Genomic DNA, 25,137 nt, shown 5'->3' with positions numbered 1-25,137 from the left:
GATCTTCATCTTCAGCATACTAATATTCTCAATACATTCAGTTTAACCGCAATATGTTGTGAAAAAATATGATCCAATGCAAATATGTGACTCCAAAAGAATGTCATATGAGTAATTCTGACCACTTTATTTTGTGAAAAAATATGAGTCACTAAAATGATATGACTCCAGGAGAGTAATTATCATCCATGTGCTCCTCAGTATTAATACATTCCACTGTTTTTTCCAACCTGGCTTGATTCTACCACTGGTGAGCAAAACACAGACGACATAGTGCACCCCTTTCTCTTTCTCGCGGGAATGGATCTGCCCACAGCACCTCGGGCCCATTTTTCACAGCTGCTGTGGCAAGCTCTGGAGACATAAAAGGTATTGATAAGTTGCCAGTGTATTTTACATGCACCCCCCAACCCAACAGTATTATGATAGATGAGTTTTGGTGGAAAATCAGCTAAATGTCCTATAAATGGACAACAGTTAAACAATCAAATGCTTTCACCATTTCATAGAAAATATTTTTTTATGATCAAGCTAAAACCACAGTTTTCTGTGTGTATCTCTGTGAATGCATTTTTGTGTGGGTGTGTGCATGTTTGTGTGTGGGGGTACAATATTTGCTGGCTCACCTTGCCTTGGCAGAGATGAGGGTAGGTTGAGTATTGGTCAGCAATGCCCTTCGTCTCTGTGCCAACTGACTGTCCTCTGGTGGATGTGGACACACACACACACACACACATACATATAAACAAGGGCATGTCACCAACTCAGTGTGTGTGCAGATTGTACATGTCAGTACATTGTGCTGAGTGTGTTCTACCCTTCAAACACAAGGACAGGCGCACTGGGGGGAAACGTTTATTCTCAGAGACTGTATACAAGTTCAAACTGGAGATGCAATTGTAATGTAAGATGTAAGATGAGGCCCTATAGGCTAAGTACAGTAGGTAAGGCAGTGACTAAATAAAACTGCTCTGACAAGATAGTTTTATTTAGTTTTATTTAGTCACTGCCTTACCTACTGTACTTAGCCTGTAGTGCCTCAGCCTCTGTGGTCTTCATTGTATTTTACTTCATTATATTTTATTTACTTATATTTATAAGTAAATTATAATAAATTAAAGTAAATTATAATATTTATTTATTTATTTATTTTACTGCACTTTTTAGTCTGTTTTTAATGTGGTTTTATTGTTTTATTGTGTCTATCTATCTATCTATCTATCTATCTAAAGGGAAAAACAGAAAGTGCCAGTCTAATCCCACTTAGTGCTCTTAAAATCTGCATAACCTCTTAATTGCTGCACAGTAAAAATGTTTAATAGCAGTGCTGCTAAATTAAGATTAAAATGGTCAGTGGTGTTAATGAAATCCTGGCTGTTAGTGGATCACACTTATAAACCTGTCACACGACAGTCTCTGTAAGCACTAAGTACATGTTCATCATGTTTTGTTGGCTTTGTTAATGAATTCATTCATTTGACTGAAGGCATTTTATGATCAAATTTACTGACTCACTGACAGTATGTGACCTGTGTGAGTTAAATTAAGATCTAAAAGAGAAAAAAAAAACCCTCCAACCCCCCCCCACCCCCATCCCACATGCTTATATCTGTTGAATGTGTTTGCACTCCTACCCCTCCCAGAATCCGTTTACCTACATTTGATATGGTCAAAATATAACACGTCTGAATTTTTTCTAGGCCATTTTCTGCATAGTTGAAACATAAATAATGAGAGCCATTAAGTGTAACTGCACTTGAGCATTACTACAGCTTATCTTTTGAAAATGTTAAAGTGTCGGGTCAGTTAGGAAAGCTTGTGGCAGGTAATTTAAAACCATTAAACTTTATTCACCCTTTTTTTCACCCTGGACAAATAGTTTACCGCTTTTATCAAAGCCTCAAATCCTAGTATGGCTCTCCATATCATCACCTCCCATCTGCCAAACAGTGGAAATCATTGATGTGATCACAAATGTGTGTTTTGTACTACCTCTGCCAGCACTGTGCAGTTATTAAGATATGCCAGTTCCACATGTTGGATATTCACCAAAAGTTAATCATGCTCACACACACTCCTTTGACCAATTGGTGTGAAAAGTGAATCAGTTACTCCTTGTCCCATGACCAACCTTTCCACAAAGTTGCATGCAAATCCATTCATAACTTTATATAAATATAATAGGGTGAAAACATACCCCGTCCAACTCTATTAGCAGAGGTAGTTTAATACTGTATTTTCTTTAGCTGTAAATGACAACAATAATAAGATTATAAGAAGAGCACTATTGCTACAACTGCTACTCTTCGTACCAATAGTTCTGGTACTAATAGCATCATTGGGAAAGTATTTGTGAAATGAGTAGAGGAAAGAGAGCAGTGACTACAGCTACTACTTCAAGGAAAAAAGGAGGACTCCCATGTCATGTTCTCAGATGGAGCACAGGGAAGGATGGAGAGCAGGAGGTGAAATGGATGGAGAGTGGGTGGCTGGAGAGGCTAGAGGTGGGGGGGGAGGTGGGTGGATGAGAGGGAGGCTGCCAGGCAGTGTGGGAGTTTGAGGGCATTTTACCGAGGTGTGTGTGTGTGTGTGTGTGTGTGTGTGTGTGTGTGGGCGCGAGTGAACGTGGGACTGAGTGATAGCTCACGTGGAGGCAGTAGTTGTCATGGCAACAGAGGATGTCGTCTTGTACCAGAAGATCTTAGCTGTCCCACCATCCTACAGACCTCTCTTTCTCCGTCTTTGTCCCTCTGTTGCTACCTTACTCTCTCTCTCTCTCTCTCTCTCTCTCTCTCGCCCTCTCTCTCTGTCACACACAAACACACACACACACACACTCTAACAAACCCCTGCATATAAATAGATGTGATAAATGGGAGTGAGACAGCCAAGGTGTTTATGTGTGTGGATGTTTTGGGTTTTTTTGCTTTATTGACCTCTAAACTCAATAGGGAGCGGAGGTGCAACTCTCTCTCTCTCTCTTTAACTCCCCCCCCCCCTCTTTCTCACACCACACACACACACATACACACGCACGCACATTAATTCACTGCTTTACTGCTTTAGCAGCAAAGCAGTGAGGCCTCTCAACTCAGTCAGCCTTGTGACCTTCCCAGCATTTCTGGAATACCGAGAGATTTTGATGCCAGAGGTTGTTTCAAAGCTACATAAATCATCATTAGTTTATGAAGACACTGGTGTTGTGCTAAAAAGCAACAGAGCACCAATGTAAGTAAATGTAACTTACTTATTTTCATGATGTATGCGCTTGAGGGCAACAAATTTAAACGAATTACGAATGTCAGCAAATCTGCATTCATAGCTGAATGTTCTTGAAAGACAATACCACTCTCATGTCAGGTAGATTTTGTTTTATACTTACAATGTACATGTAAAATCAAACTGGTCAATTTGAGTATACACTGCACTCTGGCTTTGTACATGCCTGTTTGTGTGTGTGTATGTTTGCATATTATTGAATGTGTGTGTTGTTTTTCTGTCTGATGTGTTAGGCAAAGAGAAATACACCGTGTAACCCAGACCCTCTAGTCTGGGTTATAGTAACAATAACCAGCACATGACTTCAGATTAAGACCTGGAATATACCCTCATTATCAGTGCTGCACATCACATGTGAGACCTTGGAATTTGACCTGCATCAGTCACAACATGCTCCCTTTAACTCCACCAAGATACAGTTTGGCAGCACATTTACATTTACCTCCAGTCAGGTGATATTCAGATCAATTTAAGTTCATTTCATGTAGACAGTTCTGCTGTGGACAATGCGAATGTAAATAGGCTGTTTGTCAAATAAAAATGAAATATTTATTGCTACAAATTAAAAAATAAATATTTTTAAACGATTACCTCAGCTGTCGGAGGTTACATAAATAGTTAATGACTGACAGTTTAAAATGTAGACTATAGCCCACCAACCTGCCTTATCTAAAATTCTCTGTAGCTATATTATGTTTACTGCAAATTTCAGTTTGTGCTGCAACATTTTTCTTGCATCACTTGCATCACCTATACACGCTGAATAGGTAAAACTGTAACTTAAATAAACATGGAAAATGGCTCACATTTGTGCACTATGTTTGATATGTTTGTAAAATTCAAGACTTTGCCATTTGCTCATGTACAAGTGTACAAGGGCATTGGAATTCTTGTGCAGATCTCTCAATCAGGTCATTAAAAGAAAATCAATAAAAGATGCACATAACAGTAAGTAATGAAAACACACACACAATTAACAGATAATAAAAAAGGCAGTGACTGTAGCTTATCCCCACTCTCTGAGGTTATATTGTTCTGGAGGGTGAACCATCTGTGTTTATGGTTTGAGTAACCCGGGGTGAACATGAGCCCTGCACAAATCCTTTCCCCTTGTGTGTCCGTATCTTTCTGTATCCAGTGTGAGACGGCCTGTACAGTGACTGAGCATGTTTGGCGTCATGCTCAAGGACACAGGACGCAGCAGGGCTTAAGAAGGTTAATGGTGTTGATGAACCACGCTTGTAATCTTGTTACATGACAGTCTCTGTAACCACTTGGCACAAGTTCATCATTTTGCTGGCTTTGTTAATGAATTCATTCATTGGACTGAAGACATTTCATGCTCAGACTAACTGACTCACTGATAGTATGAGACCTGTGTAATTTACGTTAAGACATAAAAGTGACAAAAATGTGTTAATATTCTGCAGAGACACTACATCTAGGTCATAGCAGCATTTGAGAAAACTTAGATAGTAAGCGTTTTTTGGGGGTGCTTATCAGTTGATGAGTCATACGATTACTTTTTTTTTCCAATTTGTGACATGCCCAAAGTGTAAAGGGTGTCCTCCATTAATAATGCAGTGACCATTACGTCCTGTTTTACTGAAATGCTGCATATCAGGACTAAATATTAAACATCTTTATCTTCCTTTGCCACCCCCCCCCCCCCCCCCCCCCCCCCCCCCCCCCTTCCCATTCTCTTTGTCTCAGTCTGTCTCACCTGCTCTCTACGTCTCTCAGTGTGTGTTGATGCCTCTCTGTGTCTGCTCCTTAATCACAGGGTTATGTAGCCAGATGAGATAGGTTTTTCTGTTAATCAATGTTCTACACCGTGCCATCAACAAGGACAGACGCACGCTTACACATGTGCATGCATTCTCTCTCCTTCTCTCCTGCTCTCATTCACTCACATCTGTAAACTCTCATTCACTCACACATAAACAACATATTGTGATTTATAGCTGTATTAGAGACAGTGTTTACCCCTGCGAGAGAGAATTAGGGGAAAAGAGGACAAACATACTGGGCCACCTGAGACCGACACCACGCTCATCTGTCCATATTTGAGGAAAGGAAAGAGAGATAGAAACACAGGCAAAGGGGGAAAAGATGAAGGAAAGACAAATATGTCAAATGAAGACAGTGGGCTCCTTTGCACATTTTAAGAGTCTTTTTAACAGATTAGAAGAGATATTAAATTTATTCACTTTGTGTTTGTTTTTCCACTTCTTCAACCCTGCTGGTCCCATCGCTAGGTGCGTCATTGCTGTGTGGCCAAGCTTTGTTCAAACCAATAGAGTTTTACTTTAGATTCTAGTGGAGATCCCAAGGTTTCCAAAGACACCAAATATGTGCATGAATTACAGGGAGATGTGGGTAAAATGATGCAAAAAGACATCTAGATATGTTGTCTGTCTCAGAATTTCCTGAATTGTACATCACAAGTTTACGCTTATATCAAGACCTCGGGAGGACAGCCCTATCTTGGAAGCAAGTAGGCATATCAGATGTGTCTTAACAGTCATGTAGCTTGTAGGCAGGCGATATTTGTTGCCTGTATGATAAACGTAGCTTATGGTTTTGCTATGTGTTCCCCCTCAGTAGCTCTACAGACCCATTAAATTTTAGAGGTATAATTTCCATACAGAACATTTTATTACAGAAAACCTATCCATTTATCAGGAGAGTGAGTGTAAAAAGCAATGGAAAAATCTCAAGGACAGATAAATTAAGGAGAGAAGCACAATGAGACAGAAGAACAGTGGTCTAGGAGCAGAATAGAGGACGATGTGGAAGTGTTTCTCCATCATGAGCTTCCTGGAGCTTCATGTCAGATATAAGGACACTTCCTCCAACATGTCCCTAGAAGAGAGACTGTCTAGTCCCCAGGTCACCTCAGCACCCCTGGCTGCTCAGTCATCACCACCCGGTACCCTTTTTCACTCAGAAAACTTTACCTTCCATCTATCTTAGATGACCCCAACACCCTTTGCTTCGGAATTATCTCCCAGCTCCCTGACTACTCCTGCACTTGTGGCCACTGAGGAGTCTTCGTACACACTGCCTGACCCTGTATCTCTGTCCCCTGGTGTATCCCTGGGGCCCCCATCTACCATCTACCCCAGCGTTCCATGTCTCTGGAGGATCCTGCACTCAGCCAGCTATCAGAGAACCCCCAGCTCCACAGGGTTCAAGCAAGACAAACAGGAGAGGGCAGGGATAGAATGAGAGTCAGATGATGAAAATGCTCAACCAGTCTGGAGGAGATGAGGAGGAGCTCTTTCTTAAGTGTCTAGCCTCACGCCTCAGAAACCTGTGATGTGAAAAGAGGAGTGAAGTAAAAATAAAGTGCATGACAGCTTTATACAGGGCTGAGTTTTCCTGAGGAAAGAAAAAACTTTAAAAATACTGTATATATCTATCACTTGTGCTCAGCCTGGGCAATGCTTGAGAAGTTTTTTGTGTTGTGTGCACACACACACACACACACACACACACACACATTTCTATTTTCCCAACTCCTGACAACTCACCTTTGAAGTTCCTCTATACATAAAGGAGAGGACAAACATCATCCAACCAGACTAGTTCATTCCTAACAGAATTTTGAGTTCACATTTTGTATTTTGTTTTTTGCTTTGTTTCATGTACTAAGAACCATTCAAGTCTGTTGAGAAATGTTCTGGACGTCCTATGCACTGGCCATCGTAAAGTGAATCCAAATCACCTGGGAGTGGAGTATGAATATGATACATCACGAAAGTATTAAACCTCTAGCATCTTTTACTACAGATGTACACAGCACCTCCATATTATTACCATTTTTAGATAGGGCTTGAAAACATTACTAATCTAAAACCATAAAAAATAAAATTACTTTGTCTTGAGTGATTCAGATATTACAATGATAGACATAATATCTAGATTTACGTGTGCAGTGTTATGTCCTTTAGTATGTGCACTATGCACTTTAAAAATGTTTTTTCAGACTGTGAATAGAAAAGCACCAATATTGTTTTGTCTAAACTTAGCATTTGTTTTGCAAATATTTGCAAATAAGCTATGATTAATTAAGCTAATGAATGTAATGTGTCTGTTTTTAAAGAGGGAAGATCAATTCCTCTCTGTATATACAGACTCAGTGTCTGATTTATTGGCCAGGAATAAGTGAGTGGCCCTTAAGTGGCCTTTGTTTTATTTTGAAGAGAAAAAGCAGCAGGTGTGGGTTGCAGAGACAACTAGTGAGCAAGTTAAGTTATGTTGTACTGCCTGAGCACCAGCAGCAAAGGAGAAGTAGCTGTTGAAGGCCTCTCCTGTACAGCTCTGGCCTCTAGGGTGCAGCTGTAGCACCCACTCTCCTCACATGTTGAAGTGCAGGGATGTCTCTGCTTCCAGTTGGACAGGAGCTTCTGGAGTGGAGTTCCCCCTGTGGTGGAAGGTGTGGAGGGCCACTTGCTTCCACATTTGCAGGGCTCACTCCAGTTGCCTGATGATAGATAGATAATGCTGCAAGAGACTATTCCTTAGTGGAAGACGGCTCAGGGAGAAATTGGCTCAGTAATTTTTTAATTTCTTTGTAATTTCCCCCAATCCTTGAGATCCCAGGCTGACTCTCCCCTGGAGACTGTCAGACAACTCTCTACTGAGCCAAAAGTAGACCTGTAACTGTTGTTGTGGAAACGGAGCTCCTTCACAAGCCTGAATTTCCTAAATTGCTCTCTGAATCTGAGGTTTCCGTGCACCCACAGCCTCTTCTTCCTTGCTACTCCCTTTCCTTCTCTTACCTGCATGGCTACTGCTAGTGCACGCTTCTTAGTAAGTGGACAGATGCATCTTTGTGATAACAATATGACAAATTTGTCCTTCTAGAAGTTTTGAGAACTCTGCACTAGGTGTTCACTTCTGTGAACACCTAGTCAGGTGTGCACTGGACCCAGTAGTAAGCTCAGCTCAAATCATGTTGTGTCTGAAAGGGCCTTTACTGGCTCAGCCAGAAAAGACACTTTAAGAAAAATAGGTGCTGAGTTTTATTCCAATGTGATATATATACACCAAAAAACAAAAGAAAAAAAAAGAAAACATCAAACTGAAACTGGAAAGAAACATCAACTAGAGGCCTTTGTTGATGATGCAGTGGTGTTACAGAGTGGTATGAAATGTAAGCAACAGTCTGGTGATGTTGGCCGAGGAGGAGCGGCACTCGAGGGTTTGGGGGATCAAAGCCTTCCTCGGAGGCACCTCAGTGGTAAACTTGAGTTCTTTCACTCCCCCACCCAGATTTTCTCAGCCAGTCTGGGAAGAGATGTTGCAAGCTTACTGAGAAGCTTTTCTTGGGATTGATGTGGCTACTCCTCTAGGAGCAGAAAACAGGGTGAGATGCTGCTCCTCTACACAGCACGCCTTCCACATTAGACACAAAGGAGTGGTGTGATACACCAACTGCTCATACAATCTCTCCCATTGGATTATTTTCTTGTAGCAATAGTGAAAAATGAATATCCACCAAATGCTGGTCCACTGAAGGTGTGGCAGTACAATTAGGGGATTCTAACTAGCTGCATTAGCAACCATCTACTGGAATACAGGAAGTTTTTCCAAATTATCACTGCTTATAAACACCAATTGATGACTTAATTTAAATTCTGCTGTACCTTGAATTTCCCCTTAAGTACCTTCAAAGTCAAACTAAATATATTTTTATATGACACTGTACAAAACATACTCTCTTGTCTGCTGGTTGCAACTCTTTACTGAAGCTGCATCACACTCGTATTGGGTGAGATGTTCAAGGTAACACTGTTTTATGGCTGCACCATTACATCAAATAGTAAATATCCACATGTCTTGTGCAACGTTTTTTACACATTTCCCTGTGATTCAGCAGGACATAAGTGCTTTCTTTGGAAACCTTGGAATCTCCACTAGAATGTAAAATAAATTTCTTTAGGTTTGAGTAAAGTTCAGCAACACCCCAACAATGATGGAACCAGCAGGGTTGAAGCGATTAAATTGCTTTTCTGATGCCATTTTGTCATTTTAGGTTGCAATTCAATGTTTCTGCTTGTAAAAATCACCAAAATATGATGCACGCAGGGAGCAGCTACAGCTACAGTGGGAAAAAGAAGTGACCTATGCTAGATTTCTCCCCATATGTAACAGCTGCAAATCGGTGTGCAAAGGAACCCTTGTAGATTTATTTTTCTGGGTGGACATTTAAACCTGATTGCTAACATTTCTGTTTTAGATTTTTTTTTCTATTAAAAGTCATTATAGCTGTGCTGAGAATATCCCTAGTGCCAACAGTGGATTAACTTTTGACTAGTTAGATGGCTAATCAAAACAACAAAACAGCAAAATCAAACAACAAAACAGCACCAGAAACACGCAAATCCTCAGTCCTAGGTTTTACCTATGTGTTTTCCTTTTAAAAAGAAGTCTGATATTTGTGTTCAAGTGGCTGAATTTAGAGTGTAGCAGTCTGAGGGGTGACAGACCCAGCACCAGCTAGCGTGCAAAGCCCTCTGCTGGAGAGGAAAGGTTGATAAAGGAGAGGTAAGAGAGTGAATAATGAGGACAAGAAAAAAGTGGAAAGTGGCCTTGGGCAGAGGAGATGAGAGAGGTAAAAGTGAGGTGTGGAGAGGAGTGGAGATGAGGTGAAGAGGAAAGTAGCGGATGATAGAGGTGGGATGTTATGATAGGTGTAGAGGAGAACAGATCATTAGAAAAAAAGGTATATGAGCTCTGAGAGTCCCTGCATGCCAGTGCAGCCTCTCCACACATCTGTCTACTCATCCCACAGGGGACTCAAATGGCAGATGCAACAGGAAGTCTGTGCAATCACCTCTCCCCTCCACGCACAAACATCTGTCTCCTCACACAGGCCATATGCCTCGTAGCACAAGCCCTCTCTTCGCCTCTGTCTCTCTCGCTTTCATGTCTTTTTCCCTTTCTCTCTCCATCTCGCTGTCTTTGATTTAGTGCCAGGGGTTGGCAGAGGCTCCTGCTGTGTGGCATCGCGGGCTCACTGCAGTCCTCAGCTACTGTGCTACACATACATACACACACATAGAAGAGATAGAGGTGTATGTTTGTGAAATTGGAAAGCTAAGTTTTCCCTTGGGTGGCATTAAAAATTTTAGGTTGGCACTAAAAATATTATGATCCCTCATTTTACCTGAGTGAGAGGCTGTAATTTTAAATTCAAAACACTGTTGGGAAAAAAGGTAATACCCTGAGAATGGGTCAGAATAATTCCTGATGTAATAGGTGTGGGTATCAGCACACGATACACATCGATACTCTGCTGACAGCTGGCATTGATCATTGTCAAGAAATCTGGTATTTATCTTGTCTCAGTAGTAAAACCGAACATCGTCACACTATGGTTTCAGTCCCCTCATATCAAAATACACTACAGTGCAGCTTTGCCGAAAGCACACAAATTAACTGGGCTTTCTCATCGGAGGTCCAGAGTAAAATGGCAAATATGAAACGCCAAGGAAATTTTATTCACAGACTAACCTGCACAAAATATCGGCAAAACGTTTAGCTGGTGAGTCAAACCTCCTTAAAATGGTATATATTGTGAAGCAGGTTCCTTGTCTCAGTTCTGTATGTTTCTTTGTTGAACTTTTGTAAGAAGGGTTTTAGCTGCTGTACTGCGACACAAGTTGTGATAAGCGGACCTGCTGTTGCAGATCAGATGAAGTTTGTTTTAGATCTGTACCTTTTGTGTTAAGTTCAGGGAAAGTAAAGGAGGTATTGCCTGATAACTCCAAAAATAATGTGGTGAAAGTTAGGAAGCATATCAGTAAGCATATTACCGGCTTGTTAGCATGCTGACGCACAATTCTTGCCGTTTCTGTAAGGAAAATCAAAGTGATGTCCTGTTGTTTCTGTTTTCAGGCTCAGCGAACTGTAGCTTCTCGCTGCTGTCATCACCTAAGCCATGCCTGTTGTTCTCAAAGGATGATGATTGGTCCAGCTGTTTTGTGGCACCCAGTAATGCTTCAGTCAAAACATGACCAAATGGTTTGAAAATCAAATGAAAATTTCAAGATGAGCTGGCTGTGTGAGGTTATAGAAAGAAAGGAGGCAAAGATGCACACTGGCTCGATGATCTTTCCAGTGATGTATTGGACAGTATCCAGTAATATCCTGGAATACGTTTGAACATTTTATAATGAATCTCGCTGTAGGAAACATAAATTTCTGTTACCTTGTGGTTATGTGCCAGTGTAGTAAAGTGCTACTTTTACTTGGGGAATAGTTGGTTGACAGTGGACACAAGCACAATGAGCAATTACCGCTCCACTCGAGGTAGTATGAGAGCCTTCAGGGACTGAAGAGCTTTGCTGCTGCTGTAAACCTTGTTAGAATATGTTCCCACCTGAAACACACTGGGCAGAGATGAACAAACACACATGCATACACAAATATACACACACACACACACATACACACGTACAGCCAAGGAGACACAGATTCATTATGTGATGCCTCACATGAACAGACATTTGCAGACGTACTTGAATGCACGCGTCTCTCCTATATCTCAGGAATCCATCGAAGCCATGTACCTGGCTGACAGGGATTTAGACTTAGAGTCTACAGCCAATCTGTCACATAGCACTGCCCAGTGAACACACACACATACACAAACACACACATTCACACGTACACATTCACATGCATAGACACTCCCAACCTGTCCAATGCTCCATCCCATCCACATTCATACATAATACATGCAACCTCGGGGGTTGTAGAGAGAGAATGAGAAAGAGAGATGAGAGAGTATGTGTGTGTGTGTGTGTGTGTGTGTGTGTGTGTCAGTCTGACAAAACGGGCTGCAGGACAAGAAAGGAAAGTTTCATTTGTCTTGTAAGAGACACAAAGATCTCTTGTCTCATGTTCTCACCCTCAGTTGACACACACACATGAATATATGGATGCACACTGACAAGGATGTGCATATACACATACATGCGCACGCCATTCTGTCATTCGCCCAGTCACATCTGCCCCTTTGCCCTGTCTGTCCACCTGTCTCCTGCTGCCATTTCCCACCGGAGCCAATCAGTGGTGAGCAGTGGAAGACAGATTATTTCCTTAACCAGGGCTCAATAGAAGGTTGAGGAGAGGAAGAGTGGGAATGAACTGGGGTGGGTGGGGGGTAGTGGGGGGGGGGCAGGGGATTACAAATGTGGAACAAGGGGGTGTGGGAAAGGGGGGATGACGGTAAGAGAAGCAAGAGGATAGGGAGAAAGGATAAAGAGAGTGGAAAAGAAGATGGGGAAGGTTGAGGCAGGCAAGGTGGAAAAAGAGTAAAAGAGAGTATGGGGATTGCCCTTAATGAATGGAAAGCTGTAGGAAAGGGGAGGCCAGTGGTACAATAGTAAAGGAAAGTAGAGGAGATTGAGGGAAGGGAGAATCAGAGGTGGTGGGGGGCATTGATCTCTCTTTGTTCATGTTTTTGCTGGCTTTAATCACACATCTCGGGGAGTGATGCAAAACAGAGCCATCACGCCAAAATGAAATCTACATCTACATTTATTCACAATTAAAATGTTCCCAATCAATACCCGAAATGGCTGACTAAAATAGTGTGCGCTGTATGTATGTTGGCCTCTTCTATTGAAGTTATTTCTCTTGGACTCAACTGTTTGGTTTGGTTGGCTGTTTGGTTTCAATCATTGCAAATCCCTAAGTAGAACACCCGTCATCAACTGATTTTGATTACCTCCCTGTTGTGCTGGATCCTGTTAAGACTCCCCTGATTGCCCATAATTATTCCAGGACAGAAGAGGTTGTCTGGTCCAAGAGGCAGACTGGCTCCAGCGTTGATCAATAAGCCCTGACTGCAGCGAATGGATACTTATCGTAGAATGAGAATGAATTGGAATACTACCTCCTAGTGTATCATTTTTATCTCATTGTAGCCTGTTGGACATATATATCTGCATGCATCAAAAAATACATGGAGATCAACACAAGAAGTCAGACTTAATTCAGTTGTGGAAGTATGTCTTCCATCCACTGTGCATCTAAGATATTTGCCATTGAGCTCTGACACGCTCATTTAAATGAACTGTGGCTCTCATGTGGACAGAGGTACTTGCTGTCTGACACAGGGAGACTTGTGAAGTGTGTGTTCACAAGTCATGGTGGAGCCAGGGGTGATCAATATTATGCATTAGTTAATATTAATATTTTCAGTTAATAAACCACTGGGATCATAGGGTCCCAGAGACACTGGGATTGTGTTTGATGTTTTAGTTAGAACCACAATCAGACAGAATATTTTAATGTTTGTGATATGACATTAGGTAGTAGGAAGCATTGCATTTTTGTCTCAGCACCTACAAGATGAAGGGTAGATACAGTGCCTGACAGTAGGGTTGGGAATCTCTAGCATGAGGCCGATACATATCTATACATATTCGATACATATCTAGATACACGGGTTACGATTCGATTCAAAAACGATATATTTTTAATACACAACGATTCGATATGATCTGATACGGTTTAAGAACGATACGATTCGATACGGTGTAAAAACAATATGATAGTTAACATTTGATAATGTAGACTGGGCATATAGCACGCGCTATGTGAAAGCCCCTTAACGTTAGGGAGCATGCGCGAGAGTCCTTTCGTGAGCTCTCGCGTTGTTTAGAGATGAAAACTGTAAAGCCTCAGGCAACCGACTCCTAGTCTCGCGATATCCGATCCACAACTCTACAATCGATTCATCTAAGGATTCATGGCTGATTCGTATCGATTGAGGAGTCTGCTACCGACACAGCCGTATCTCTCGCCTGTAAAATCGGTTATCCGGTCATATCGGTTAATTGTTCCCAACCCTACCTGACAGGCAGAGGGCAGAGCCTGCTGATACCTGCAAGATCATGACAATGTAAACTGTCTCAACATGTGTAACATAATTTCTCTGGGAGGGGAAGGAGATTCTGTGGAATACTTACTTGATTGGTCAAAATGTTGCCAATCTCCGCTCCAGTGTTTCTGAGTAGTGAAAATTGTTATGAATAACCAGTTATTACTTTAAGCATGTCTCATATATCACCCCATCCAGAGAGTGCTTCTTAATTATGTTACAATAATGAAGGACTGGTTATACATTATCCCATACAAAAATTCCCCTACCCCTGATTTCTGTTTTTACCTGATCAAGCGGATGGGAGTTTCTGTTTTCTGTTCTCCTCCACCCATCCTGTAGGCATTCTGCAGGATGGCTAAAAAAACAAAAAACAAACAAACAAGTGGTCAGTTACATGTTGTTAAAGAGACTTGAACAGATCACTAGGATGATTGAAAAGTTATGCTTTCCTGTTCAAATTCAGATGGACAACTTGAGAGACAGTGGCTCGGTGTTATTGGCACCCTCTGTTTTTCCACATGGGACATTTCTTACAGGCTTTTTACTCTGTATGGAGGGGAAAGCCTGAGAACAAGTTTACTGTCTCTCTGTTTCTCAGAAGCTGTCCAGGATATGGGGGTTGGGGATACTACAAGTTTAGAGGAAGGAAACCTGTTTGTGCTGTTGTTTACTATTGTTATGCCCAACAGCATTAGGAGCAGTGTTGAGTTGTCATTGAGCACGTTTACATGCACACCTTATTCCTGTATTAACCGGAATATTCGCAATATTCCGGTTGCGCACGTGTCATGTAAACACGCACCGAACCCGATTAAGGTCATATTCCGGTTGGAGAGAATTCCGAATAAGCCCCCTGGAATATTCCTGTTCCAACCGGGAATATTGGGGCATGTAAACACCGTAGTCGGAAAACTCCCCGAACCGGAATATTCAGTCACGACTGCGCATGCTCGACTCACAAGGAATTCTGTGGCGTCTTTGTTGCTATGGTTACCTGCAAGAGGGGAAAACGGCAGGGCAAACAGCAGCAAGAGCCAGGAGACTGCAGTCCACCTTCAGCTAATGAAAGACTTAAATATCACGGAGTATATCGATGGGAGAAAACATAGAAATAGCGACAGAAGAAGAAGAAAAAGAGGAAGAAGACGAGGAAGAAGACTTCTTCGTCTGTTTCTCCGGCAGACCAGACGCCTATACGCGTCCTGCTGCCCCCCACGGCTGAGTGTCGCATTACGTCAGAGAGTGGAATACGCCGAAACACGGGAACATGCCAAGTAACATGTAAACGGAATATTCCAGTTGCCGCGTCGCAGTTACCTTAGCCGGAATATTGAGCCGAACCGGAATATGGTGTGCATATAAACGTACTCAATGAACTTAATGTTTGACTGTCGATTTGTTGTTAGAGAGGCTAACAGGCTCACGAGTGTAGTTGGTGCCAGAGCACCTAGGGTCAAAGGTTGGTGATTAACTGTTTCATCTGATCTGAAGCCATACAGTATGTTCTGGACAACTGGGTGCAGAGAGGGGCTGAAATGCCAACTGATCACCCTCTGGTGTTGAGTTGGTTCAGACAACAGGGAGACTGCCAGACAGGCCTGATAATCTCTAATCTATACTGAGGATATACTAGGCACTCCTGGCGCAGGACACTGGTTAGATTGATTTCAGCGCTCACCTCATCACCTCAGTGAGCTTCTCCTGTGTCCTGGAGGAGATAACAGACATGGAGTTGAAATGGACTCTTTCAAAGGCTCTGCTGTGATTTGTTGCAGCTATTGTTAATAGGGTGGAAAAGGATTCTCTATTTTATTGTAAACTGTATTGTATTGTAAACCCACTCAGTTATCTCATTTCATGTTGTTATTGTAACCTACACTGTATTTAGTCCTCCAGACCTGCCAGCAAGTTTTCTCAGTTCTCAAATCTATGAACCATGCCAACAGTCAGATTATTGAAGACTTTACACCTAGTAGGGGGCAAATATTCATTTTTAAGTTTTAAGTTGTATGTTTGCACTGGAAGCAACCAATAGCAGTTTATGAAACTGTTTGTAGCAAACTCTGAATCAGTAATAATTTACATTCAAACTAGCCTACGTTTGAATTTAAGTCTAAATGGGGCAATAGCCTGCAGGCTTGACTCAGTGCATAAATTGTCATAGTTACATAACTGGCATCCATTCAAGCGTCCTTCATCACATTGTGTTATTTGACAATTTAAAGACTTACTGAGTAATTCTGGTTTACCACTTAATCTCACTTTGTGAAATACCCCCTGGGCAATCAGTGTCATTAACTGTGGTATAAGCAGGTTGTGGCTGCTCTAAGATATTTGATGTGAAAAAGGTAGAGAATGAACACACACTCCCATACGTGTGGACACACACACTAAAACTCAAATTAATAGGGTGTGCATGGATATATGCATGCGGTTGTATATGTTAGTGTGAATGCGTGTGTGTGAGATGGGATTGGTAATATTTGTCTCATTAGGGATGAGATATGTAATCTGAGCATCACTAATGGAGAATGACAGACCTCATCAATCTCCTCCTCTTTTCCTCCTCTCCTCTCTTTTCATCTTCTGCTGCGCTATCCTTTCCTGAATTTAAACCACAGTGATTAAGGCCTTCTGTTACACTCTGTCTTCAAGGAGAATACCAGTGTTATTTTGAGTTAAAATGCATTTACTACTGTGTATAGCACTATTGGGACAGAATTAGTCTTACAGTAATTTGTCAGGTAATTTTGTATATCACAGACGCCCCCCTGTGATTTTAGTCCCACTCGAATTGACCATGTCTGTTTTTCACTGGCGATCACACTGATTACCATGGAGCAAATTATCTACTGATTTTCATCAACTTGAGAGGCCCCCTGATAAATTAAATGGAAAGGAAAGTTATTTAACAGACAGGTGTTTTCACAATCATTTTGACTGCTATCAAATACCGGGGACTATATTATTATGTGAATTTTTTGAGAGTGCAGCTAACGTACCTTTCACTGGAGCATCTTTATACAAAGCTGTGTACTGCACTGATATTCTGCTGTCATTGACACACTAGAACAGTGTTACACCGATTTAACCGATGTGAGTAAATGTGAGTCTGCTAGCCACTTCCATCTCTGTAAAACTGGCGAGAAATTACAGGGATTCTATAATCCTGGTGGTGTGGGTACATGAAATTATAGATGTCCTATGTTAGTTGTCATTCAGGAAACTAATCCCTCTCTAACAGGGTTTATGACGTTTACATTTCCCTCAGTCGTTTTGCAATGCATGCCATATGCACGTACTTTACTGAGATAACAGACTTTAGTGTGTTAAACCGAGCTTGAAATTCACTGCTCACCCAGATAACAAAGACGCCCTAGAAAAGAGGACATAGATGCGACATTACGTGAGTTTACTAGGCAACATGCTTTTTAGGGATTTATTGCCTGGTAGAAACTCCCAGTTTAACTTACAGTAAACAGTGTATCACAGTGTTTGCACTGGCACAATTAAATAACAGTAAAACATAAACTCTCCCAAAACCAGGTTAAGACTTGGTTTATCTAGTTCGGGAAATATTCATGTTCTTTGATATCTCCAACTAAACTGAAGACTCCACCAGGAGAGGGGCAACTTAGACAACTGGCACAAACTTAAAAGCACTAGCATCCTTAAGAAATGGCTGTGTGCTAACACATCTTTCTGAATACTCTTAACCATCGCCAGCAATGTACAGCCCTCTAAATGTGTTGGATTGAACTTGATTTTGTGAACCATTTTCCTCTTCTTACCCATTTCCATAACTGTTACAAAGTGCAAGTGATCACAGAGCCAGTAATACTTCCACTGAATTTCTTGAGGCAGTTATTATGACACACTTATCAAAAAAGGCCTGCTGGATAGGTGCCATGGGTTAAAAATAAGTCTATAAAAATGTCCCAAATTCTAAACCTATATTTCTCTAGGTGTCCATTCATTGTAAGCTCAGTTGGGGTTGAAATTGTCACAGCTGGCGAGATAGGATAGCAGCCCAGCCACACAGCAGCAGGCACGGTTTGCTTGTAATGGATTACGTGTAATTGGATCTGTATGCCTTTGCAGTGTGAAAATAGCCAATGCACGACAGAGAACTAACCACAAACTTTTTTCCTAGAAACCATAAAAGTAAGGGGGGATAAAACCTAATTTTAGTGTACTATTTACTACATACTATGATAATAATAATAATAATAAAAAAAAAAAAACACAAAGAAGACAGAAGGACATACAGTAAGTTACAATAAATCTGTGAATTCAAATTAGCATCCATCCATTCATCCTTATTTCAATTCAGAGTCATTGGTTATGCAGTCTGTAATGATGGGCTTGAGCCTATCCCAGCATGCATTGGGCATAATACTAAACGCCAACTCCCACTGTGCCCAATGAACTGCCTGGCCATCCTCTCAAAAGTGCATTGTGTAATTCATAAGTTTATGAATTGGCCTGATCCTCCCCTGTATGTCAAATACAAACACAATTAGGCTATCAAGCAAGACATGCACCCAAAATGGTGAAAAAAAACAAACAAACATGTTATTTAAGCCTTATCTTGAATAATGTGCTATCATACATTAGCTAAAGCTACCAAGCTAACTAGCTAATGATTGCACAAGCATTATACGCTGCACAATTTTACATTAAACATTACAAAATAATGATACATCATTGAATATAAATGATAAACATCCGCATAGTGTATTTGCAACTTTCAGAAATATGACAATGCAATATACTGTAATGATACAATTTAACATCAGTCTGTGTATTAGAATGCATTCATGTGTTTCTTATCTGTACTTTTTTGAGGAAAGATTATCCGAAAGTAAAAGAAATCACGTTATATTGCCTGAGTTATAGTGATGCAATGAGTCAAGTTACTGGTGAGAAACGTAAGTAGGTCATCAGTAATCTGTAACGGATTCTGTAGTGGATTCATTCTGGCACTTCTCCCTTTTAGGTGGAACAGGGACTCCTGGAAACAGTTCATGTGAGTGTTAGTCATTTTGCGATAAAACAGGCTGTTTGGGGAAAATGATGGTATCATTTACCCTCTAGCCACCTCTTCTTCTCCTGCCCTCCCTCTTTTCCCATTTCTGCCTGTACTTTGGTGTCTTTTTATCTAGCTCTCTCTGTTGGTGCCCTTTATTACTTTTGTCTGTTTGTCTGTGTGTGTATGTGTGTGTGTGTGTGTGTGTGTGTGTGTGTCTTAATTTCCATATCAGTGTGACAGCAGTGCAGCTGTAGTGTGCTAGACCAGTTCTAATAAGCAGAACACACTGAGCCCAGGATCATAGGCTTTAGTTAATTGTCTCATTGGTATTCACATGGCCAATATACTTTAAAACTGTTAGTACAAAGTCACTGATCCGTGAGTAAACAAAAGCACACACATACACTCCAACAAGAGTGCACATACATGCTATACAAGATTCACATAAGATTGCCAACAGAATACGCAACAGACATAAACCATGGCAACATGTACATTTAAGCAAAAACTCTTACAGCGCACGAGACATGCATACAAAACTTCATGTTACACACATCCAGTCACAGTCATGCACATCTACACACACAAATGAGCACAGTGCGCAGTACAACACACACATGAAAAGTGTACTGCTAAGCAAAACGCATAAACTAAGCATACAAATGCACATATCAGCATGCACATTTGCATAGACAAGCGCAGACACATGCTGACAGTATTTGTTAACCTTCCAGGTGGTTTTTAAATGGAAGCTGGTTATAAAGGAGATGCTGGGAGTCATTTAATCAAGGTTAGAGATAGAAAGATGGAGAGAGATGTACATATATAAACAGAGACAGACAAAGAGAAAGGGGAATAGAGAATGGGAGAAAATGGAGAGAATTTCACTATAAATGATTGTTCATAAAACGACTCCATATGTAAATATTAACAGAATATGATGAGGCACAGATCCAAAGCTTAGGAATGGAGATAAATACTGTTGTTAGTAAAAGGGGGATTCTATGATGCTGCCCACTCATGCAAACCAAAATGTACTTGAGCGTAGCAAATTCTCAAATGAAATTAAAAGGAATCAAATCAAAGTTAGTTTTTCAAATGCTTAGTTACAATCCGTGTATCATTCGTTCTTTCTATTTTCAATTGCCAATCAAAAATTAAAAAATGAAAAAGTGACTGGTTATTTTGTTATTTGTTTTTTAATCTAACACCAAAATCCAAAATATGCCTGATTTTTCATAGTTCAGTTTTAGGCTCGGATAAAAAATACGAAATGGAAAAACGGGAATCAGGACTGAATTTGATTTGATTATTTAATTGGTCCGGTTTACGTGACCCAGAAGTTTGGTAATGAGCGGTAGCTCACAGCAGATCACAGCAGCCAGGTGCATTCAGTCCCGCCACCCTGATCACGCCACCATGGATAATTATTACGTGTTGTTTCGAGGACTAAAGCGTGTGACTCTAAAAGAAGAGGACATGACAACCGAAAAAATCAGCTGAGCTGAGCGGCACCGGACACTCACCTGTCAGATCCGGCAGACCTGACCGGGTACGCGCGGTACCGTCCGGTGGCGCGGCCGGCCCGCCTGATGCCGCAGCCGACTGGCGCCGCGGTAGGAGTAGTAACATGGAAGGGCGCAAGCCAGTAATTTCGCCTCGGGCGGCAACATAGGCAGAACCGCCACTGTGCAATTTCACAGAAAAGGGCCGGGTTTCCCAGATCGGTTAAGAAGGTCTCCGGAGCTACTACCCATCATTGTTAAGAAGCTCAGCTGATTTTTTCGGTTGTCATGTCCTCTTCTTTTTAACAGTGTAATTTTTTTTTTTCATTTTTGAGGGTCCGACATGCCTACCAGTTATGATGTATGACAGATGTTTTTGTATATTCTGAGAGAGTTGGTGGAGGTGTATTATCGTACCAGATTTCAGTTTCCTATGTGGTGTAGTTCTTGAGATATTGACACCTGAAAATGGAGGAAAAATAAGGACGCACAAAAATTGCACCAAAATTGACACATAACCCCCTCACTAAACTGACCGTATCTCAGAAAGTATCCATCCGAGCACTAAAATTCTACAGTGTGCCTATTGGATAAATAAGGAATGTACTTCAGAATTTGTTGAAATGACATGGAATGACCCTACAGCAAAAGCAGTAGTTGCTGGTAATGAAATGCTTTGTCTACACGCTCTTACAGTGAAAGAAGAGGCATATACTTGAGAACAGAGCGATAGTAGAACATGTCGGTTCACTCTGACTTTGTTCAGTTCATAAAAGGGATTTTCTGTAAACGCTAAAACCCGGGGTTGCTACAAGTAATGTTATGCATATTAACTCAGAATGAACATGGCACCATCGTTAATGAAATTTGTATTTACCATTTGAACATATTTAATCAAAGCAGACTAGTTATACATGACAGGTGGGCTTAAAGTCTCTACACTGAACTAGAGGAGTGCACTCAGTAGAGGGCAGATTTCTGCCAAGCAGATCTCCCCTTAATAATAATAATAATAATAATAATAATAATAATAATACATTTTATTTATAAGCGCCTTTCAAAAACACTCAAGGACACTTTACAAAAGATGAAACAAGCACTCAGATTTAGGTGACAAACCTAAGTCTGGTGGCCACTTCTTTATTCTTCTAATGGGACAAGGGAAAGTATGGCGTCATTGCCTGCATATCTCCCCTTCACCAGTGCTCAGACCAGTGCAAAAAAAAACGGCTGAGGACCTAATAGTATGCAAGATTAGTTGCGGAGAAATACATGCACACACGGAAAGAAAAAAACAGTGTTTTCCTTGCCATTACAAGATGTTGGCACAGGGAGCGGCAGGATCATGAACAAACTTTTCAAAAGTTTTGAATCACTGCAACCACAAGAGATTCTTTATCATACAGTCATAACACACAAACAAAGGCTGATAGGCCTGAGAGGTAGTATGTGAGATTAGCTGCAGACAGATATACACTCACACACACACACACAAACATACACACAGTGAAGTAATTTGTGACTGCAAGGACAGAGATGGGACCAGCTGAATTGCTCTCATTCAAATCACAAAGCAGCAGAAGTTAGAGAGAACATGACACCTGTCGGGGGACTGTCCGCCCTCACTAGACTCCTGGTTCCATGGAAGTGCAGTGTCACTTCTTTCTGTCCCTTCAGCTTCTTCACTGTGTGAGCTCAGATGAACGGGAAAAACCTATATGGAAATAATTCCAGACAGACTCTTGGAAATAGATGATGTTTGTATGAGTCAATTTCCAGTCATTTAGCTTGCCAAACATGCTCAGTGGTTGAGGAGAAAAAAAATAAACACAATGGAATCATTTATTACGTTCAGCTCGTTAGCCTCTGTCCTCCATCTTTCTCTCTGACTTTTACTCCCAATGCAAACACTCCCTCACAGTCTTTCTCTCCATACACTCACCCTCCTTCCCTCTACACTTTCTGTCCATCTTTTCCACACTGCCCTCTAAATACCGTACCATCTACCTCCACTTTTCCTCTTTTCCCAACTCTATCTTTCTTTTCCTTTCTCTCTCTCTCTCTCTCTCTCTCCTTCCCTCACCCTCTTCCTTTTACTTTCACTCTAAAAGAAACTGGTTAAGAAAATGTAGTGCCAGGATGCATGTAGCTTTGTAACATAGTGCCTGCATGTTTTTACAATCAACAAAGCAGAGGGCAAAGTCGTCAACTAACGGGGATCCTATAATAAACAAATAAACAAATCAAGTGAACAGGTGACATTTCTATTGATACACATCCTGTTGAGGTATCATTGAATCTCTGTGTCCTTCTTAGCATTCACTAAGCTGACATATGATTGCACATTGACTGCTACCTTTTGTAATATAGTGTGTATATAGTGTTCTATACAAATAGTACTCTGATTGTCCTCTGTATAATTGCTAAGGATGTGCATGAAAGTGTTTTCCAGTGTTGTGCCGTCCACTTTGCATAGGGAATGTTTGAGATCCGTTAATATTAGTTAATTTTCTGAGTTATCCCATGCTACAAACACACAGATGGTGTCCTAACTAGAATTAATAGTTGGAATTAGAATTAGAATAGAATCACTCCTTAAAACTTTAAACAGAATCATCAGTGAAAGGATGATGAAAGAAGAAGTAGACAGGCAGACATGGTGGAGTCCCAGATACAAAGCTGGTCTGGACATAGAGTGACATCTAGTGGTGAAAAAATGAAAAAGCATTTCTGTAGAAATAGTCACACACAAACATTAACACCAAATTGTCATCAGTGTAAGTTGTGGGTTTTGTTAGATTGTGCGCAGTGAATCAATATGCTGTTTGTTTCAGTTAATGAACAACAATGCAATTTCATGACTATATATATATATAGAATAAAGAAAACAGGATTACTTATCTAGGTTTTAACACATACCACAAAGTGATACACATAAAAAGCCTGCAATTTGTAAGACCAAATTACAAAACACTCCGACTGTCTTTACATGCTCCAGGCTTCCCTTTCAGTGCCAGGAGATCATCCTAATAGGTCTCAGAGGAGCACCCTAGTTAGTCCTAATTAAAGTCCCCCTCAAAGGATTTTCAACAACTTTGAAAATTGACAAAAAGTTTAGAGCTATGTTAAGTGGATATCAGTGAGATGTAGCCTACTTTGTTCCAGGGAGCTGAAGTACATTTACTGTCTCCATTTTTTTGATGGTTGATCTCTTAGTAACTTTTAATATCAGTGTTGGCTAACAAAATTCTTATTATTGGGGAATTGTTGCATTGAATAGTTGTTGTTATTCATATAAATGTAGCTGATCACACAAACTGCCAGCCATGGCTGACTGTTTTGGTCTTCTTATTCAAAAGAGTTGCATCATGCTAGCAATAGCAATAAAAAAAAAAAAGAAAAAGAAAAAAAAAACATCTGAAAAAAATATCTGAAAACTCATAAAGGCAATGTTACTTGATGTATGCTATGGAGCAAACTGTCTCATAACTACTAAGGCCCCATATACTGTACCAAAGACCAGTATTGGTATATCTTGCAAATGCAGTTCATATTCTCCAAAGAGTTTTGCAACTACGTATTACAAGGCATTTAGCCTCTGCTAACTCATATTCTACAAAATTTCACCAGACTTAAGTACTCTATTTTGACATTTTTTCAGTGTTGAAATATCACAAACTAACATTCCTGCTTACTGGAAACCCAGGACTACTGGGAGCTGGTGTTGCTGTTCCAGCCTGTTTTATTTGTGTTGACAAAGTCTGGACCGTCCTGCAGCCCAGCCTGTCTTTAGACCACCTTACCCATCGGTCATAAAGAACTGAGAATTCAGGCTCACGTCTTTCTGCCACTACTTTCCTCGAATGTGCTGACAATAACATTGTTTTGATGAAAAACACTCTGCTGAAACTAACCCTGCGTTCCAAATCGCATACTTATACTTTTTACTTTTAGTAGGTACTGCAGCTGCCCTTACAAAGTATGTAGTTTAGTATGAAATATGCATGCATATGCATACTATTGGGACACACTACATACATCATCCCTGAAGTCCGGCCCTCTCGCTCACTTCCTCCTCCGTCCGTAGCGGCAAATTTGAATGTTGTTGTCAAAATGCCGGTGCTGTTTCATACTGTGCTGTCGTCTGTCATATTTATTATCTTCTGTCTTCCTGTCACTTCTGCGGTCACTGAGCGAGTTTTGTGTGATATGTCTGTTTTGTTGTCGTCCGTATGTGGACGTGGCCTGTACACGCAGTGCGACCTAACGTCCGCTGCACAAAGGATTGTGGGTCAGAATGGCCAGAGCAGCATGCTGAAATCCATACTGCGAAATCTGACTGGATATAGTAGAACATCCTGGTACTCTTGGCATACTGCATCTGACATACTATGTATTGGGACACACTAAATCTT

The 25,137-nt window shown here is 40.9% G+C and overlaps 1 long non-coding RNA gene across 1 annotated transcript in view; it reads left to right on the top strand.

Annotated features, from left to right (window-relative positions):
* The first annotated feature begins 232 nt into the window (after positions 1 to 232).
* LOC115370640 (uncharacterized) overlaps positions 233 to 25,137 on the top strand; it is a 111,013-nt gene continuing 86,108 nt past the window's right edge. The window contains exon 1 of the long non-coding RNA XR_003929265.1: positions 233 to 369. This is a non-coding gene — a long non-coding RNA (uncharacterized LOC115370640). The remainder of the gene's footprint in view (positions 370 to 25,137) is intronic.

The sequence above is a fragment of the Myripristis murdjan genome, chromosome 13, assembly GCF_902150065.1.
Source record: "Myripristis murdjan chromosome 13, fMyrMur1.1, whole genome shotgun sequence".
Taxonomy (NCBI): Eukaryota; Metazoa; Chordata; class Actinopteri; order Holocentriformes; family Holocentridae; genus Myripristis; species Myripristis murdjan.
The sequence above is the reverse complement of the archived record's forward strand: the minus strand, read 5'-3'. Positions and strand labels throughout refer to the sequence as shown.